This window comes from Amblyomma americanum, chromosome 4, assembly GCF_052857255.1.
Source record: "Amblyomma americanum isolate KBUSLIRL-KWMA chromosome 4, ASM5285725v1, whole genome shotgun sequence".
Taxonomy (NCBI): domain Eukaryota; kingdom Metazoa; phylum Arthropoda; class Arachnida; order Ixodida; family Ixodidae; genus Amblyomma; species Amblyomma americanum.
Window position 1 is genome coordinate 102,288,651 of NC_135500.1, and position 8,575 is coordinate 102,297,225.

Here is an 8,575-nt window from a genome sequence, read left to right on the forward strand (position 1 = left end):
CAAAGAACAAAGGAAGAAAGAGGTACCCGTAGTGGAGGGCTCCGGAATAATTTCGACCACCTAGGCATCTTTAACGTGCACTGACATCGCACAGCACACGGGCGCCTTAGCGTTCTGAGCCGCCGCGGTCGGGTTCAAGCCCGGAAACTCCGGATAAGTAGCCGAGCGCTCTAATCACTGAGCCACCGCGGCGGCTCATTGTATTATGTGGAAAGTATCCTTTCAATACATAGTCGACATGCAAAGGCCATTTCCCGAAACCCGATTTCGAGCACTAGATTGTTCTACGAAAGCTAAAAGTGTGCTTCAAATTTGCTGATAAGGAAGGTCAATTTCATATTTACGATAGTACACTTTTAATACATTGACAAGATGCTAAAACCGCATACATATTTTTTCACGGGTTCGAAATGGGCTCGAAAAATGTTTAAGTGACGTATCCGTCGAATTGATTAATTTCATATTTGCGAAAGTACACTTTTAATACATTGACAAGGTGTAAAATTTTTCACCTATTAGAAACGTGCTCGAGGCATGATTTAAGTGATGCATACTTCGAATGCATTAATTTCATATTTACGAAAGTATACATTTCATATGTTGAAAGTTGCTAAAACCACATTCATAATTTTTCACTGTTTGAAACATGTTTGAAGCATGCATGTTTTTTTTTCTTACAAATTTTAAAAATATATTTCGAATACAAAGCATCAAATTTCAGGACCCTTTTTACGGCATATATTTAGTGCATTCATCAACCCAAAATTACGTTAAAATACGTTATAGATATCCATAAGTATATTCCAATCCAAACGTATTAGTTTTCGCAAAGGGATCCTCCATCAACTGATACGCCTCACTTATTTCAATAAACAGTTTAATTATTCTCCTGTATAACTCAATCTCTAAGCCGAGTGCGCGAATCCGTATTGCACATTAGGCCTCACATCGCTTTACAACGTTCACAGCACCATCTGGGCGGTAAAACGGTTTATAAGACATGAAGACAAGTACAAAAATACAAACAATCAGGATTGTGATTCCTGCTATAACGTAGCTTATTACCGAATTTATGCTTGACGAAAGCATCAGTAAACGAGACCTGCGGTTGTGCTTCTCTGCTTTAATCGTCTACCTCTGGATGTGGTCATGACTACGAAGTTTGCAGTTAAACGTCAAGCATTCATAGTGTGACAATTCTATAGGACGGGCGAGATGCGTAAGTTGGTTTTGCGCGTTTAAAATTACCCTTAATTAGCCGCATAATCTGGAATACTATAGATAGGCTGGATCTGGCTGCGCCTACTATAAAATGAAAGAAAGCATGTGTGTGATGCACCAACTGAAGTTAATAGTTTGATATAGGCATTTAACGCCCAGGTTGCCTTGCCGACTGAAGAAGGAGACGCCTATTTTTGTTTGTTGAGTTGCGTCGTCGGCTAGTCGCCCTCTAATTATGCATGCGTAGAAAGAAATACGCTCTCCTGAAATCACAGGAAGCTCATAATGCCATCCGTGCACACATTCAGTATCTTGACAAGCAATATCCAGGGTCACGTTCAGCAGTATTGCACACGTAGGGCTTCTCTGGCTTAAGCAGGTCACACACCATGCTGAAGAGGTCGTGCCTGGCCAATACTTCCATCGTCTCGTTGTGAACGCAATTGAATTCATCTCATGGCACGTATTCAATGGTAGGGTAGTGTCCCCGCATTCTCTTGCCCATCTCGTAAAGCAGCCGCTTGCCCTCGGGTCCCTGGCTGCACATGTCCAGCACTGGCCAGTCGGTGTCCGAAAGCATGCAGGCGATGAAATGTAGCAGCTGCGTGGGAGGGTGGACATATTTAACTGCGCCCGTCTGGACCTCGCTGACGTAGCATTCTTCAGGCTGTGCTGACACGTGAAAATGACGGTACCGTTGACGACTTTCATGTGGGTAGTTCCGAACCGCAAGAGGTCGAGGGTGATGTAGTCTACCAGCCTGTCGTAAGTGGGACGCAGTTGATTCAGGATGAAACTGTGACGACCCTCGCCGAGGCCTTCGTAAAAAAAATAAGTTATTTTGACAAGAGCTCCTCCTCCTGTTGACGCATTGACAGGCTTCGGCGGAGAGAATGCACAAGCGAGGACGACGGCTGAAGCGATGACTGAGAGACGCAAGGACTGCATTTCTGCTGTGTTGAGAACCCTGCGGAGCACGGACGCTGTCTTGGTGACCGTACGTTCCGATGGTTGACGGATGGTCTGAAATGCTTTGTTCAACTTGGCTGATATTGACGTTGGCTATCGGTGCTGATGCTTAAGGCGGATACTTTGTCAGGCCGTTTTGTTTTGATAAGATGGAGTGTTCTCCCGTGAGAAGTAAAGAGGCATTGAACCACTTATCTTCTTTGCGCTATATGTTAAGAATATTTGTTACTCCCAAGCTATTTTTTCTATTCTATTTTGTTTTTTGCTCGTAATCAGATCATCAAATTCTGCGCCACTTAAGCGTCATTGCACTTATACGTGGCACAGGTGGTCTTCGATGTTTGGCTGCAGAAAACATTGTCTGAAAGAACACCTGATACATAAGAAAAATATTCTACAAGCACACTTAGGCTGCGATTACTTGCACAGAAAAGAATAGTTTAATTTGCCTACAAAAAGACAATATACGCAACAAGTCCTTCCGACAGAGCTGTGACCCAGCCATGGATTTACCTAAAAATACAAAGAAAATTATGTAAGAATCAGCGTATCTTCTTTCTTCTGTAAGCATAAAAAATAAAGCAGCTTTTGCTACCATTAGGCGAGCGCAAAACACAACATTCATATTATACAGGTACCGTGTAATCTTAATAATTAGAGGCCTAACGGCTTCAGTAGTCAAACGTGAAGGCTATGCAAGGAAAGTACCGTAAAAGCGTAATTTCTCGAACATTTCTAAATGAAGACAACAATCTTTTAGACATTCTCAATGCAAATAATCTTCAAAATTTGCTCGACGTTTGAAACGATGGCACGCTAGTGTATTCGACCCAAAAATGCGTGGTATTCTGTTCCCGACTGTTTTCTGTAATTATAACCTGTTTTTTTGTTTTAGCTGTTAAAGTTGCTGTAGCAGTAGTGCTTATATAGTAAAATGTAATATCTTTATCGCTCGTATGACAAGGTACCTAATTTTTAGCCAATTCTTTTTTGACATCATTTCTGGTGTATTGATCGTTTCACAGATTTTTAACACATTTAAAAAAAACAGGTTTTAATTGTTTCCTCACTATGGCGGTACAAAACCGATATAATGTTGTACGATACTTAGCACCGATGTTCTGAGTGCACTCTACTCTTTTTTCGTTATCGGTTGTCTATTAATGGCTTGCATTTATTGGTTTCAAGCATGAAATAATTGCCAATGAAAATAATAATAATAATAATATTAATATTATTGCCACATTATGTTGTGATAAATACAGACTGAGGCATATAAAGCCAAGAAGGGGCTTGCAGGAGTAAGCCGGGCAACATCGGCGAGCGAAAAGTAAAGGCACTACAAATATCATGATAAGTGTACACGCACTGAAACACAAATAGTGAGGAAACTACACAGTGGAAAAGAAAGAAAACGAATCACGTGTTTTCTGTATATTTTGGCCTTAAAATATTCAGATTTTGACATCCGTTTTAAGGTCGTTTTAAGTAGCGCACAATACATGATCATGAAGACTACTAAATATTGTGAAGACATATGCACCTGGTCTTGCTTTGTCGTATCTGGTTGAGCATTTAAGAAGAATGTGGCGCTGACCTTTACCTAGTGTTCTGGCAGCAACTTATTTAGTCTTGAAGGCAGGGTTCCGAAAGTGTCAGAGTATAACACTTTGTTCATATAAATTTTCAAAGGACAGAAGGGCAGAATGTTAAAGAGTTTGCTTGTGGGGGAAAGGAATATTCATAGGCGGTACTTTTCAACATGCTTTTTAGAAGAACATCTACCTGAACATGTCACCGTTGCGAATGATAACGAATAACGTTGTTTTGATATTGAGGAAAGTAAAAGTGCAGTTGCTGCCTGAATCTCGGGGGTTGTTGGTTATGAAACTTTATTTCCAACGGATATAGAGGAGCGACACGAAGTCGCCCCCCGCTTAAACGGCGGCCGCTATCCCTTGGGCAGCGGCGGCGTCTTCAGCCAGCTGGAGGAGCTTGATCTGTATCCCCGTGTCGGGGCTGAGCAATAGAGCCTCCCAATGAGCAGAGTCGGTAATGAAGTGACTCGCGGGTAGGGACTGCGGGCAGTTCCAGATCTTATGATTTAGATCGGGTTTTCGCATCACAATTTTTGCATTTGTTTGAGCAGAATCCTTCTGAATAGAAGCTACACAATTGGGGATTTGGATAGGTGTTAGTTTGAAGTTTACGCCAGGCTTTGGCCTGTTGCTTGGAGAGCGTTTTATCTGCTGGGGGGAATCTGAGTCTTGCAAGCCTGTAGTGCTGCAGGATTTCTCTGTAAGAAAACAACCTGTCTTTGCCACAGTATAGGGCGGGTGGGCTGCACGACCCAGCTCGGCGGGACAGTTCTCGAGCTAGGTTATGAGCCGCCTCATTACCAGCAAGGGAAGCATGAGCAGGCGTCCAGATTAGGCGAATGCGCCGCGTGGGCTGATAATTTAGCAGAATCCGTGCTGCTTGTGGGGAGATTCTTCCAAACATGTAGTTACGTAGAGCCAATTTTGAGTCGCTGACAATGGTTTCTGCCGAGGATCCCACAATGGCTAGAGCAATGGCTGTTTCTTCTCCAACATGTGTGTGCTGAGTGCGTATAGTGCCCCCAGTTATGAGTGTACCACGTTCCGTGGTGACCACAGCTACCATCTTGTCAGCCGAAGAATCTGCCGCATCTACATATACCACAGAGGTATCATTAAGAAAGCGTTTGCCTAATGATTTGGCTCTCTCTGTACGACGTTCAGCGTGGAAATCTGGGTGCATGTTCCGAGGTAGTGGAGGAATGACCAGAAGCTGGCGTATATGTTTGGGAAGGTCAGTTGTGGGTCCGCCTTGTCGTTCGTATGTTATGCCTAGTGTGGACAGAATGTGTCTGCCAGTTGGTGTGGCCGATAGTCGTTCGTACTGCGAGACGGTTACCGCTTCAATAATCTCGCTTAGGGTGTTATGAAGAACGAGACCTAACACTTTCGCAGTCGGTGTGTGCATGGGTAGCCCAACTGCCTGTTTGACGCATTTTCTGAGTATGGCCTCCACTTTTTCTTGTTCAGCTGACTTGAGATGTAGGTAAGGGCATACGTAAGCTATGCGGCTTATCACAAAGGCTTGTACTAAACGGAGAGTATTGCTTTCCTTCAAGCCCGAGTGGCGATTACTAATGCGGCGAATGAGTCGCATAATTTGCAGCGAGGTTCCCTGAAGCTTCCGAATTACGTCACCATTGAAGCCGTGTTCTTGTAGAATTAGGCCCAAGATTTTAATTTTGGGCACACGAGGAATGGGGACTCCGCGAATACTGAGTTCGATGGCCGGTGGGGTTTGCGCAAGGGATCTGATGTTGCGGAATATGAGAAATTCAGATTTGGCTGGAGAGCACCGCAGCCCCCTAGGGTCTACATAGTTCCCCACGATATCTATTGCATGCTGTAGTCTCTCCTCGATTTCTGCATCATTGCCCTCGGCGGTCCACAAGGTGATATCGTCAGCATAGAGGCTGTGGTGGAGTTGCGGAACCTGCGCTAATTGGTAAGGAAGTTTCAACATTGCAACGTTGAAGAGAAATGGTGATAGGACCGATCCCTGCGGGGTGCCCTTGTTGCTGAGGGGGAAGTCATGCGAGTGGAGACCTCCTACTTGAAAATGCGCCTTTCTACCTGAGAGAAAGTCGCGGATATAGTTGAAGGTCCGGGCTCCCACCCCGAGTTCATGAAGGTTCTCCAAGATCGCATCATGGCTGACATTGTCAAAGGCCTTTTCCAGGTCAAGTCCAAGAATTATTCTGGTGTCCCGCGTTTTTGCCTCAATAATCTGATGTTTGAGCTGAAGCATTACATCCTGCGTAGAAAGTTTTGGTCGAAATCTAATCATGGTTGGAGGGTACAGCTCGTTCTCCTCCATAAACCGGTTGAGGCGGGTATGAACTACGTGCTCCATGAGCTTACTTACACAAGTCGTGAGCGAAATCGGCCTGAGGTTCTCAAGGCTGAGTGCCTTCCCTGGCTTTGGGATGAGAATGATCTCTGCCGTTTTCCCTATTTGTGGGATGGAGCCCTCCGACCAGCATTTCTGCATATACTCAGTTAGTGATTGTAGCGACACTTCATCCAGGTTGCGGAGGATCTTGTTGGATACTGCATCTGGGCCAGTGGCGAATTTGCAGTTTAGCCTGGCAATCTCTGCCCTAACCTCACCCACAGTAATGGGGGAGTCGAGCTGCGTGTTTTCCGGACCAGCATAATCTGGGAAGGCTTGGATAGGAGCATTGCCAATATATCTATCTTTAAGTTCAAGGAAAAGGTCCTCTGGTGGGCCTGCATACTCATGCACAAGCTTCTGCAGTTCTGCTACCTGTAGGGTCAAGTAGATGACGGAGCAAGTGCCAAGTCTTAGAGACTCCCATATTGCGATCCATTTGGTTGCATGTGTCATCCCAGTTTTGTTGAGTAAGTTTAGCTGCATGATCCTCGATCTCCTTGTTTAGCCTAGCTATTCTTCTGCGCAGATTGCGGTTCCACCGCTGTCGTTTGAGTCGGTTCTCGAGTCCTCCCTTTGCCTCCCATAGGTGAAGAAGCCGGCTGTCCGCAATCTCCAGGTGGTCAGCATGGTCTAACGTATGGGTGACTGCTTTGGCATCTTGACAAAGATCCTGTGCCCAGATATCTATGTCTACTATTTCGGGGGTATCAGCTTCTCGGGCGGCTCTTCTAGCGCGGAACGTGTCCCAATAGACAAGGGTGGGGGCTCGAGCGCTACGACGTTTGGGGCCACTTGAGGTCACTATTTCCAATATGTAGTGATCGCTGCCGAAATTTTGTTGAGTGTTTATCCATGTTGGAGTGCCCGAATTTTTAGCAAAAGTCAGATCGGGAGACGTATTCCTGGAAACACTGTTACCGCAGCGGGCGGGGACTAGTGGATCTGTAAGAAGAGTCAATCCACACTGTTGTGCGGTGAGCCACAGTTTTCTACCTTTAATGTCCTCCTGTGCGTAACCCCAAGCCGGGTGTTGGGCATTAAAGTCTCCCGTGAAAATGACGGGGTGATTGCCTGCGAGCTTCAGGGTCGCCTGAAAAAGCGGGCCGAAGCTTGCTTTCCGTAACTTTGGGCTGCTATAGACATTCAGCACAAACAGACTGTGGTCGGGTTTCCTAGGCGGAATTAATTCGACTAGCACGTGTGTGATATTTGTGACTGGGGTATCGTGCTGTACTACCGTAATATTTCGTTTGGCAAGAGTCGTGACTCCAAGCGTTCCACCCCCCGATGAAAAGGATTGATACCCAGCTAGCTTGCTATTAGTTTGTGTCTCTTGTAGTGCGATTAAGTCTGGCCCGTCCCTATTGTTGAGGAATTGTTGGAGTACAGCTCGTTTGCGGCTAAATCCTCGGCAGTTCTACTGCCAGATGGTGTAATTGGGTTGTGGCGCCATGTTGTTGCTAGTCGGATACCGCTTCAGAAGAAGCGGGTTTGCGAATTTTGTGAGGAAGGAGCCTGCTCTCTGCTTCCTGCTGCCAGCTGCCTAAGTTAATTAATTCCTGCCGGTGTCTGCATAATTCTTCCATGATGGAAGTCATTGTAAGCTGCACTTGAATGAGGGTGCTGTTAGTCTGCGTTTGCGCTTCTTCAATTTTGTGAATGGTGTCGGCTAGTGTTTGGCCTTCGGACAGGGAATCGCCTGCTTTTCGCTTAGGCGGGGGTGCCCGCGTTGATTCAGCATGCATGTCCGCTCCGGCGGAGGTATAGGGGGTAGGGTTATTGGCGCCATCGGTCGTAGGCGGTGACCCAGCCTGCATTTGTTGCTGTTTTAGAGCGGCATTTTCTTTCTTTAGGTCCTCGACCTCACGAAGTAATTTCACTACCAGCACTTTCAGGTCTGCTAGCTCAGAGGGGTTGGAGTTAGATTTCTGGGAGGCTTTATCTGCCCAGCCTTCCTTTTGCGTGCCGACAGCGTCCTGGTTCAAACCGGGGTTCCGTGGCTGGTGTGAAGGAGTCCTGGATTTGGAGGCGGACCGGCCTCTCGGTTCCAGTCGTGGAAAGGAGCTGGATCGATGTCTATAATTTGTTCGTCCTCTGCTTTTGGAGCGCCTGCGTCGCTCTTTAGACTGCGGCGACTCTTGGCTATGCTGGGTCAGATGTTGGCGTTCCTGTTCCCGGCGGCGTTTGCTGACAATGTATGGAGTGCGGTAGATTTCGCGGCATTTGTTGCTGCCCAGTTCATGGCCCTTACCGCACAAGGCACACTCAGGCTCGCAGCTATGTGTCTCAGGAGGATTGGCCACGCCGCATCCGCGGCAGCGAGCGTTTTTCGGGTCCGGGCAAACGTCTCTGCAATGTCCGAGTTGTCCGCACAAAGAACACACTTCGTATT

The 8,575-nt window shown here is 46.3% G+C and overlaps 1 pseudogene; it reads right to left on the reverse strand.

Moving 5' to 3' along the window:
• Positions 1-1,525: 1,525 nt before the first annotated feature.
• LOC144129720 (gamma-interferon-inducible lysosomal thiol reductase-like) lies at positions 1,526-2,169 on the reverse strand (annotated as a pseudogene).
• Positions 2,170-8,575: the final 6,406 nt, after the last annotated feature.